Raw genomic sequence first — 12,036 nt, forward strand, 5'->3', positions numbered from 1 at the left:
TTCTTGTTCATCACTTCAACAATTCGTTTGGGCATGCTTGATGTGAGTGTTTCCAGGAAGCTAACTGGGAACATTGCTCCAAGTGGTGAAGATGGCTTCACGAAGGGGATCAACTGTCTGGAACTGATGGCCATTTTTATAAACTTCCCTTGCCATCCATCCCCAAATGTTCTCTTTGGGATTTAAATCAGGGGAACATGTGGGATGGTCTAAAGAGTGATGTTATTCTCCCTGAAGAAGTCCTTCGTCAAGCGAGCATCGTGAACTGCAGCGTTGCCCTGTTGGAAAACCCAGCTGTTACCACACAGACGAGGGCCCTCGGTCATGAGGGATCAACATCTGCAACATCTGCACGTAACCAGCCACCGTTTGATGATCCCGCACCACCTGAAGCCCCAGTGTTCCACTGAATGAAAAAGCACCCCAGATCATGATGGACCCCCCTCCACTGTGCCGGGTAGAAAACATCTCAGGTGGGATCTCCTTGTCATGCCAGTAACATTGGAAGCCATCTGGACCGCCAAGGTTACATTTTTTCTCATCAGAGAATAACATTTTTTTCCACCTTTCAGTGTCCCATGTTTGATGCTCCCTGGCAACGTCTAAACGGGCAGTTTTGTGGCGTTGAAGGAGACGAGGTCTTTGAATTCGTTTTTTGTTTTTGAAACCCTTTTCCCACAGATGCCGTCTGATGGTTATTGCACTACAGTCGGCACCAGTAAGGGCCTTAATTTGGGTCGAGGACCGCCCTGTGTCTTGACGGACAGCCAATTGGATCCTCCGGCTCAGCGCAGGTGTAATTTTTTTGGGTCTACCACTTGACTTTTTTGTTCCATAATGCTCAGGATCTTTCAAAACATTTAGAATGACTGTCTTACTGTGTCCAACCTCAGGCCTTGCTTATGCAGCTCGACGATCCAACCATGTTCAAGAAGAGAAAGCTTCTTAGCTTTAGCCATCAGGAGGGCATGACCGTGTGAATGCCTGACAGAAAATGAGAATTTTGAACAAATTTTGGCTTTTATAGCCTGTGGTCTCAAACTTTTGATCATCTGATAAACAGCCTATTTCAGTTTACTTGTTGTTTTAAATAAATTACTTTTTCAAAGTGCTTTTTGTCACACTCCCCCTTCTTGCTTTTGCATATTGTAGCTCTCCTTAAAACCTCATTAAGATCCAAATGTGCAAAAGGTAAATTCTAGCTATTTTTCAACTGGTCTTAAGATTTAGATCAGGTCTGTGTCTGTAGCCAAAATCTTGAACTATTGCTTTTAAAAGTATGAATTACACCTGTGAAAATAGTGTATAGTGGTTAAAATGGAATACGTTATACTGTGAGATTAAAAAAAAATTATTTACCACTTACAGGCGGCTTTACACACAATAGTGACTTTCATCACCTTGTAAAGTTAATATAAGTATTTGTTAGCAAATAGCTGTCTATTCAACAACAAATGAAAATTCACTGTTCACTTGGCTTCTAGCTTTGGTGTCTCCACCAGCTTTTATGGCAGATATCCGGCACTTTATCTGCTCAATGTTCCACTATGTTCACCAGCCAGACGCTAACATTGTCCGTCTGCTGTTGCAAAGGAGGGTGGTGGGAGCAGCGAACCAATACCGTAAAGCTGTGGTTTGTAAGACCAAAAGAACGAGCGGAAAGATGCTAATACGCTCCATCGAGCTGAGGGGAACTGCAGAGGTGGGTGATAATTCTGGGTTTGTGGTTTTGTCCCAACAAGTCACACCTTTCAAATTATACATCATTTTTTCCGTCGTTCAGATAAAAGCATAGATTAGTGCAGCTTTAAGTTCCGTTTAATCCAGATTGATCACTTTCCACGTTAAGGATCTGGCACAGATTTAAAACATTAAAGAATCTCACTTCACTGTTACACACATTAATGATAGACTGGAAATAAACGGTACTTCAGTAGGAAATCAGAGCCTCGATGGAGCACGTCTCCAGAGTGTCACTGAAGGGACATTTTGATGCAACACTGCAGAGCTGTTTTGACAACCGTGTTTTTAATTATTCATGTGTTATGTCCTCCTGACACGTGTCCTTCTCTTACATCAGAGCCATTCTCCCGATGAGATGAGAAACGAAACTGATTTGAGCTGCATGTGCGTGATGTGTTGGCTGATGGTATGAGGAAGGGAAAAAACCCGGAGATACCAACAAATCCTCCAAAGTAACGACAGAAAAGCTACTTGGTTAGAGTTGGTAAAAGATCGTGGTCACGGTCAACAGATATTCTCTTTTGGCAGGAAATGGGAAGCAAACAGTCATTTTCCTGTGTCACACACTTTCTCGACCTGTCCCGCTAGAGGTCTTTGTTCATACGCCTTACACCAAATTTACAATGTGGTGTAAGGCGTATGAGGTAGGAAGCACAGGAAGTGATCAGGGAGGTAGCGATGGAGGAGGGGAGAGGAGGGGAGGGGATGCCTGAAGCAGATGGGGAATAAAACAATGGGGGAGCTGTGACATGATGGGATTCCCCCTACATTCCCCTGTCTGACTGGGACACAGAGGCCGGCAGTGACAGCAGTGCTTGTCATGGGCCGACTTGACAACCAAGGGGCACACATGCTCGCGTCTGCGCACAGAGGGCTTATTGTCACGGGACATCTGTGAATCAATAAAATCAAATCTCCTGCAGAGAGAAAGTTTTCTCCTTTTCACTGGGCGGAGGATGCAGAAGAGATTCTGCTTTTGTGGTTTTGAACAGATTGAAAACACGCAACTGCTGATGTGACGGGAAATTGCAGCTACGAACGCGTTGTGTAACTGGTTGCGCAGTGCAGAGCTGTCTGACCTGACACGACAGACCCAAATATTTCCTCACACACACACACACACCCATATTCAGGCATGTTCTCACCCACATCATCCCGCTGTAGTAATGGGGTCACAGAGAGCTAGCTGAGAGCGATGCGGCTCTCTTTCTCCTTTGTTTCTCTTCCTTTTTACGTAACCTCAGGTGCCTCCGTCAGCCTGTGTAGCTGGCTGTGTTCTGTGCTCCACCCAGCCTTCACTTCAGTTGATTTATCCAGCTGCGAGTCTTTTTTGTTCACTCGCCTTGTCAGCTTTAGGTGTTTACTCCAGTGTAAAATGGCTCTGTTATTTGGATGGAAACTTATTTCCAGAATTTCCAGAAAATCTGCAAAAGCAAATGCAACGAAATCCCGTTGCCAGACTCCTGTGATGTGAAGTTGGCGGCACTAATTCTCCAGTCAGGTGTCGTCACACTATTACAGAGGAAGAAGGGCACGACGAGATGATTAAAAGAGCGGCAGTCAAACCTCAAATGAATGAAAACAGTGCATTTTATTTCGTGTATCAGTTGAAGCCAATGCACATCGTCACCGTAGCTGCACTGAAGCTGACATGCACTTCCTCAGAAATGCAACTTCAGTGGAGATTGTTGAGAGCAAAGACCACATGAATTGTCTTTGGTTTCAGCACGATCAACCTGGGTTAGAATTAAAGTGATCGTGAAAAACAGTAAATTAGGAGAACTTGGAATTCAGTCATAGGCAACCAAATTCATTAAACAATGTCAAATCTGCCACTGAACAATGAGCCACAGCCGACTCTTCAGATATCAATGCTTGGACTCCCTTTAACTGTGTCAGCCGTAAATCCATGTTTAATGTGACTTGAAAATTGGCGGCTCAGTTGCATGTAAAGATGAGTGGACAAATTCGATAGGTATTTGAGGCAAATGTGTATCCATGCAAGCTGAAAGCTGTCTCACTTAACAATTCATAATTCAGGAGGCAAACTCATGTCTCCAGTGTCACGGTCCCCCACTGTATGCCTAACGACACCCCCACCACTTCTGCGCTGTCCAAGAATATCACTCGTCCTTGGCTGGATGAAATGTTTCCACTGAACATAATCCAGGGAGCAGAATCATTGCAGAATATTTGGCTCAACAAATTCCAGATAAATAAACGTAATTTATAGGCGAGAGCATGAATTCAACTGTGACGGTGTGAGTGGCAGCGGCTATCGCGGCTACTATGGAGTTCCAGACCTGCAGACGTGAGGCTAGATTGGACCTGATCCAAACGTCCTGACTGTTGCTGCTGCTGGAAGCTGGCAGAGCAGCCAAATAAAACATTTAAAAAGTTAGAAAGAATGCATGACGACATGTATTTAGAGCGCTGCAGGCGGTACATCAGAGGATCAACAGCCCCTCCATCTGACTCCACTACAGACAAACCCATTATGTTCTATACTGTAACTGTGCTGCGCCCTGCTGTGCTCCCCCACTCCATCAGTCACACACACGCACGCACAGTCAAATTATAGGCAAGGCCATGAATCCCCTAACATCATAGAAAAGTGTGTGTGTGTGTGCGTGTGTGTGTGTGCGTGTGTGTGTATGGGTATGTACCCTCATATATTCATCATGTTTAATTACTAAATTCAGCTTGATCTGTTATTCTACTCTACTCACGCAAGGGGCACACACACACACACACACACAGTGCATAGAGATAAAGAGGAGAAGCTTGTTTCTAGGTTGACTCTTCAGAGTATATACATATTTGTGTGTGTGCATACATACATCATGCAAAATTCTTTTAACTCTTTGCTTACATATTTACTTGCTCCTCCCTAAAATATTCTCTGGACCAATCACGTGTCATGTTATCATAGCGTGTCTATAGTTATCTGCCTTCCATCAGCAGACTCTGTAGTACTGGGAACTGTTGTTCAAACAGATTTTCCCACAAAGAATCCAACTGGAAGAACCAAGATTTTTGTTTGTTTGTTTTTTTAAGCCCTTTCTACTTGAAGAATGGTGCAAAGCATATTATTATTATTATGTTTTTGATGGGTTTTCTGCCTTGGTTGCTCATATGATCTAAAAAATATCTTTCTCCATTCCTCTTAAATCTAAAGAGTTGCAGTTAATGAATTTCCACTGATTAAGTTTAACACAGACCATAATTTGTGTCAGTCTTTATAGAATAATGTATAGAAACCACAGATCATTTGCTCTTTTGTTGGACTATTACCCAAAGGTTTTTAGATCTAGTACTAAAGCAGAGTGCTTGTCATCGTCGGATTTGGATGCTGTATTTCTCATAAACCAATTGAAATATTTTAGCAAAAACTTCTTAATGCAATGGTGCAGTTTTATTTGGCAATTTGCTCAACTGAAATTAAATGAAATTGATATTTTCTAAATCAGAGGAGACCAAGAAATTGCTGTAATTTTTGAAGTCTCGTTGTTTGCTGCTGCAGAAGATCTATTGTAAATATGTGGTGTCAATAAAGCAAAAAAAAAAGCAGAAATGTGAGCTGCTCATCCTGTAATAATTTTGTTATCCTTCCTTTTCTGTGTTCCTTTCCTATAGAAGCAAATTATATTTAGAAATATATATGCATTATGTATTCATGTCAATTAAACTTTAAAGCTCGCTGGTGGCTCTGTTGTGTATGTTGTACTTTTTGCATCTGGGATTTGCTTCTCGCTGATCCGTAAATAATGACAACGAAGGGATATCCACCAGCAGGACAGAACACACACACACGCACACACACACACACACACACACACACACACACACCAGAAGCTCGTCATCATGTGCTATATATAAATAAAGCACAGACCTACACAAACATCCACCCCAGCCCACTGGCCATGTTATGCACATGACATGCAATCATATATATACGATATACACACACAAATGCACCCCCCCCCCACAACTTACTGGATGTGACATACTTATGCGCCTGTGACACATATGTCACACGCGATGCCCTCCTGTGATATGCTGCAGTACAGTAACAGTAGAGCCCTCCCTTTCACACACAGTAACTCCAGTGCACTGATGAATAAAAACATCCCTTCAAACATGTGGAGGCTGTGAGTATGACCAAATAAAAGGTACTGAACTGCTGCTGGATTAGAGGTTTGATTTCAGTTTTTATTATTACATTTCAACCCTGATGAAACATGTATTTATCATGAAAAAAAGGATTTCTGAATGCTTTCAGTTCTGTTGTTTGTGTGTTTTCTACAAACTGGCTCAGTGCTGTGCTATGACTTTCAGGTGGTGTCGTGCATTTCTGCAATACAATACTGGGAATACTTTTCATGCATCAGAGTTCATTTTCACAGCTTTCACGACATCGGTTGCATGTTAAATGGTCACAGCCAATAAGAACAAAATTGAAAATGGCTGAGGTTTGAGCACAGCCTTAGACGTGCAAAAATCCGAGGGGCAACCCAGATAGCGGCGTTGCAAGGTTCGGTGTCTTTGCGCTCCAAACAGTGGGTTATAGCAGGGCAAAGCAATTCTGCCACCGATTATATCTGAAGTGTTTATCAGCAGGGTTCATCCACCTCCATCAAGGTCCCCCAAAGAAAACCTGGCAGTTGCTAGAGCAGCATCAAGGATGTGATCCCACACTGGCTTCCCAGTAGCCAGCAAAAAATTGGACACAATGGCACAATCTCCCAGTGTGTCCTAATTTCCTAACTTTGCCCCTAAGCTTAAACTTTTCCCCTTGCTGCTACCTGACCTTTGTATGCAAAAGGCACACGAGATACTGACACAGAACTTTATTTGTATCGTTACTTGTATTTGGAATATACACTTTGCCCTTCAGGATTTGTGTTCAAGTCATCAAAGTGTTGCTTCATCAACACATGACACACAGACAACACAGAGTTGTTTTGCCCATTCATATCAGACCACTGTAATGGGTCGAACTTCCCAAAAACTTCATTCACAACTGCAGTTTTTCACTGTACACACCAGTGGACATTAGTGCCGAGCCATAGAACTGTACAAAATCATGTCAGGTAAGTACGGTGAGATAAGTTTCACACTCTCTCACACTCCTCCTCCCTCTCTCTTTCCCTCTTTCACAGCTGGGCCAGAAAGTTGTTTATGTTGTTCATGTTAAAATGTTAATGTAATTAAGGGTGGGAGAAAGGTTTATCGTCATTGACAGGTCAACAAAGCCAGCTAGAGACTGACCCATGTTCTATCCTCATTGGGAGGAGAAGCACATTTGCAGTGATTATTTGTAATGATTTTGACATCAACCTCATTCTGCAGACAGGGTGCCAGATCAGAAACACTTCTAGGTAGTTTTTGAAGGCAAATGACCGTCTTTGTCATTCAGTTTGGAGGACTTGTTGGCCAAGTCAAGTTTGACACTTGTCACCGACATTGTTCAGACCTGCATTAAAAAAATGCAAGAGCTTGGTTTGTGGAGGTTTGTTTAGTAAAAAAGATGAAATAATACCCAGGAAAGGTCAGTTTATGCTCCAAACAAACGAGTTCATCCGATGTGTCATCCGACCGCGTCCGATGGCAAAAGTGTTCATAGCTCTTCCAAACAGCCGCACTCGAGGGCGAGGTAAAAAGCCTGTCATAACTCAGTGTGTTTACACGCACTTACGTAACCGGGTCAGTCAGCTTCCTCCATTATCTCCAGGACTGATTTCTGAAAGGTCGCAGAAATGAGAAGTCCAGTTTCTTTAACCGGGGTAGTGGATTAAAGGAACCAGATTTCCCCTTCCTTAGCTGAGGATCAGACCCATAGCACATGTTGCTAAAATGCCTCCATAACCTGGTTCGTCTGTTTCTTGAGTGCGAGTAAATGTACGGACAGAGAGGGGCGAGACATAATCATCTTTTAAATGCGAGCTTAATGGCACACACACATAAGGCATCCATAGTTTGCACTTGTTTGTATGTGCAAGTCTGTTCATCGCTGTGTGAGGTGGATGAAATTGTTGCATTGTCTGTAAACAGTAAAAACGTGGGCTGGGTCGGCCATCGCAGCGCTTTGCCAGATGACGCTGTGCGGCGCTGCTGGACGGCCGTGTGGTCGGCTTGGTCGGGCCCGAAAGTGCATCCAGGCATTTTCCTACAGGCTGGCTGCTGAACCGCTAATACCACGAACACCAGCAGCCTGCACGTGCTAGCGTTAGTCCGTCATAATAGGCACTGGAGAGAGAAAAAACATCTGCGAGCTAACAGGCTTGTTAACTAGTTACCAAACAGTCTTGTCGTTAGCTTGGTTGGTGAAGCGTAATCAGGCCAGAAGGTTATCAAACGATATATTAGTGCTTTTGACCCCTGTAACTGCTATAAGCTACAACAGCTTCCTGCAGCTTGGACTCTCGGGCTCTCTGTCCCCTCAGAGGTCAGCACTGTCAAGACTGCTTGCTAATGCTCGAATTCGCAGGTCAGAGTCAGCCAATCACAGCCACTCGTTTGGAAAGGATCGGTTTTGCCGTGAAAAGTCACTTTTTAGGCCCTCACGGTCGCACCCTGCAGGACGGCATCCACCGTTTCTCTGCAGAGATTCTGTACGTTGCTGAGGAGCAGCGGGGCTCAGCTAACACGAGGCTGGGAGGCATCAAACCCCACCCCTGAACAGCGTACGGCACATTGCACGCGCTCTGCCCCCCTTCCAGCATTGCGTGATCGTTTCTGTGCTGTAAATTATGCGTGATGTCAACCATAAATGCCTCCATATATGCGCATGTATGTATATTTTCCTTTTTCACCTCGGGCACACAGAATCCCAGTGCTGCCGCATCGTGTTTCTTTGCCTTCTCTTTACCACCACTTTTCCCCTCCGCGTCTCTCTCGCTTTCCTCCTCTATTTTTACACTTTCTGTCTATCCACCCTCCTTCCTGTGCCTCCCTCTCTCGCTCTCCTCGTACCCGTCTCTCTCTCTCTGTGTCTCACCCCTCCGTCCTGTCTCTGTCTCTCCATGTGATTTTCTTGTCTATCAACCTGATTTGCTTTATTTCTCTCATTATTCCTCTGTTCCAGCCTGTTTATAACCCCGTCTCCCCGTCCTCATCTCTCTCTGTCTCTCTGAAAAGTGTAACCTACTTACAGCACAGCTGTCTGATGAATAATGGAGGAGAGACAGTTACTATCAGCGTCTCCATCAGCAGGCAGCAGGATCCCGGCTTTGATCTCTTCTCCTCTCCCCTTCCCTACTGCCTTTCCTCGCAACTTTCCTCCAAACTTACTCCTCACCTCCTTTATTCTCTCAACTTCTGCCCTATATATTTCTTCTGCCTCTTGACAGTTTCTACAAAAAAAAGTAAGACTAAATTTATCAAGAAAACCACTAATAAAAATGATGATTTTAGCTTAGCTGGCCATTTGTGAACTATAGTTTCTTATATTTGAGCTCTGGGGTTTCATAAAATATATAAATATAATCATATTACCAGTTTTGGAAAGCAAGATTATGTTACCAAATTGGTGTGTTATGTTCACTTATTGTTCTTCTTTTGTGATGAATGGATCTCATGGGTTGGGACACCTGCACATGAACAGCAGTCAGACTCACCTGCAGCTTTTTATTCAACCTGAAAAAAAAAATCTATGTGAAAAAACTAGAGTATCACCAGGCTGGTGGATGCAGCTGGTTAAGTGAGAAAATGTGACCCATAAATAAGCACTCTTACCCTCCTCTGCTCTCCACTCCTCCCTCCTTTACACTTCTCTGCCCTCCACACCTCACAGGAGCTGCTTCTCGCCTTGTCCTCAATCAGCCATGCAAATCCCTGACTGGATTTTTATTACTGCTCGACTTATCAGCATCTGGATCTTCTTCAAATGTCTTTTCATATTGGATGCCAGGTCAAAATATGTGTTACGTCCATTTAAATAGTCTTTATGGATCTCTAAGATGAGCTGCTGTCGGCTCCTGTCATTATTATGACCACATCCATAAGTGTTGCTGGCTGTGGTCAGCTTTTAAAGACATAACATGATTAATGTTTAATTACTCTTCATGTCATGATGAACCTTTTTTTTAGCCATTTTGGAGCAGTGGAAACAAGTTTAGATGCAGAACTTGTCTAATTAGACCAGCATTCCAGCCTCTACAAAGCAAGCTTTCATTTGTTAAGTCATTAACTCTCTTTTAGCTCTGTTTATGGCTCCACCAAGTTTTGTCTGCCTGCACCGTGGCAGTTGCTGCTTGTCCCATCTCTCCTTCATCCAGGCTGATCTGGGCTTGGCTGGTAGATATTCACCTGTATGTACTAATGTGTTTGACTGAGTCAGACATTTGGGAAAAATCTTGCTGGGCGTCTTATTTTCATCTTTCACCACAAACATTGGTGTTCGCTTCCTTTATGCATGTGGTCACCTTACCTAGCCCCGATGGCCTATTGCCTAAATACAAGAACAACACAAAAAAATTTAAATCTGTTGTTCAAATAAACTGCCGTCGCAATAAATGTGAAATGGTCCTCTCTCACACAACGTCCCCCTCCTCTCTCTCTTCTTCTTCTTCCCCTGCAGCTGCTGAGCTTCAACAGCAGATTTTAAAAAAGCAGGAAAAAAGACATAGCAGAGGTGCCATACATGCTGCAGTTAGAGGTGTGTGTGTGTGTGTGTGTGTGTGTGTGTGTGTGTGTGTGTGTGTGTGTGAGAGCAAACAGTGTGTCAAGCCTGTCAAAAGGCTGCTGAGCTCAGTGATTCTTGAACTGTTTGTTTAGGATTTATATATAAACCGGCATGTCTGCCTTGATGGTTTGAGTGTGTGTTGTTAGTGGATTTATACAAGATAAGTGGGCAAATGAATCAACATTGCTATATATGTTTTTGTGTGTGTGTGTGTGTGTGTCATAAAAAGAGAGACAGGCACAGTGCAAAATTGTGAGAGGGTTCCCCCACTGACGCAAACACTGCTCCGCATGCACACTATTTACACAACAAGAAATATGTGAATATGCACGGAACAAAGGAGCACTCTGCACACTTAACTTCCACCTCTTCAAGCTGCTGTATAACCACTCGTAAGTCTCGAAGAGATGTACTGAAGCGTGTCAGCAGATCTGCACAGAGGAGTGTGTCGTGGGTGACGGTGGCAGAGGCTCTGGAGGAGCTGACACACTCGCCTCCTAAATCTCAACTAGTTGTTTGCATGCTAACATTTGCTAATTGCCATTAAACACATGTGTAGCTAAGTCTGACGGGGATATCACTACTTTTGCCAAAGCATAAACCAAAGCATTGGACAAATAAAGATTTTGACCTGATGATGGTGTTCGATTAAAAGTCAGAGGATCAGCAGTGTTATTATAACTCATCTTGGGGGAAAGTGAAAGCCTGTAGCACATTTCATGGCAATCCATCGAACAGCCGTTGAGATTTCTACGTCAGGACCGCAGTGGCGGACCACCACTAGCTTTCCTAATAAGAACAGGTTGAGAGTATAAAAGAATCAGCCATGCAAATATCTTTGAATGACAACGGTGCACATTTGCTCGCGTGCTCACATGCAGCCTTGAGACGGCAGAAACACATGAAAAGTAGTGAGGCCCGGAGCCTCCACGCTTCCCGCGCCGGCCGCCGTTGAGCACATTCACTGAGCTGTCACCCCAAATTCAGTTTACTGCTGAGTCCACTTTTTCAGCTCACATTGATCCAGATCCTTGTGAGGGATTTTTGAGAAAATGTGTTTTATGTATGCATGCCTCTGTCTACTTACATTTTGCTTCTGCTGCTTTCACATTTAACCCTCGTCCTAATGTCCATCTTCATCCTCCTCTTGCTCTTCGTTGCGACACCCCCACCCCAAAACCCATTTTCACCTCTCCCCTGCCTCTCTGGTTTTATAGATTTAATGTCCTGTATTGATTAACAGGCAGCAATGAATGTGATGTGTTTCCCCTTTCTCCGCTCATATTTTAACCAGCAGCTAATCAATACAGTGAGGCCTCACAGCAAGGACATAGGCTCACTTATAGCAAACGATTTAAGGTGTGTGTGTGTGTGTGTGTGTGTGTGTGTGTGTGGCAGGGATGTACTAGACATGTTTGAATCTATGCATGCATGCATGACCAGTTGCTAATGTATCTCTACATCTGCATGTGCAAAAATACATGCAAACTCATACAATATTTTGAATACACTTGTAAATACTCTGCAACCTTCCATGAAGCATCCAGGTCAGACTGGACAGAAAACCAGGTGGGAAAGAAACCATTCCAAATAATTTATTGGGAAAA

This window comes from Chelmon rostratus, chromosome 17 (assembly GCF_017976325.1).
Source record: "Chelmon rostratus isolate fCheRos1 chromosome 17, fCheRos1.pri, whole genome shotgun sequence".
Taxonomy (NCBI): Eukaryota; Metazoa; Chordata; class Actinopteri; order Chaetodontiformes; family Chaetodontidae; genus Chelmon; species Chelmon rostratus.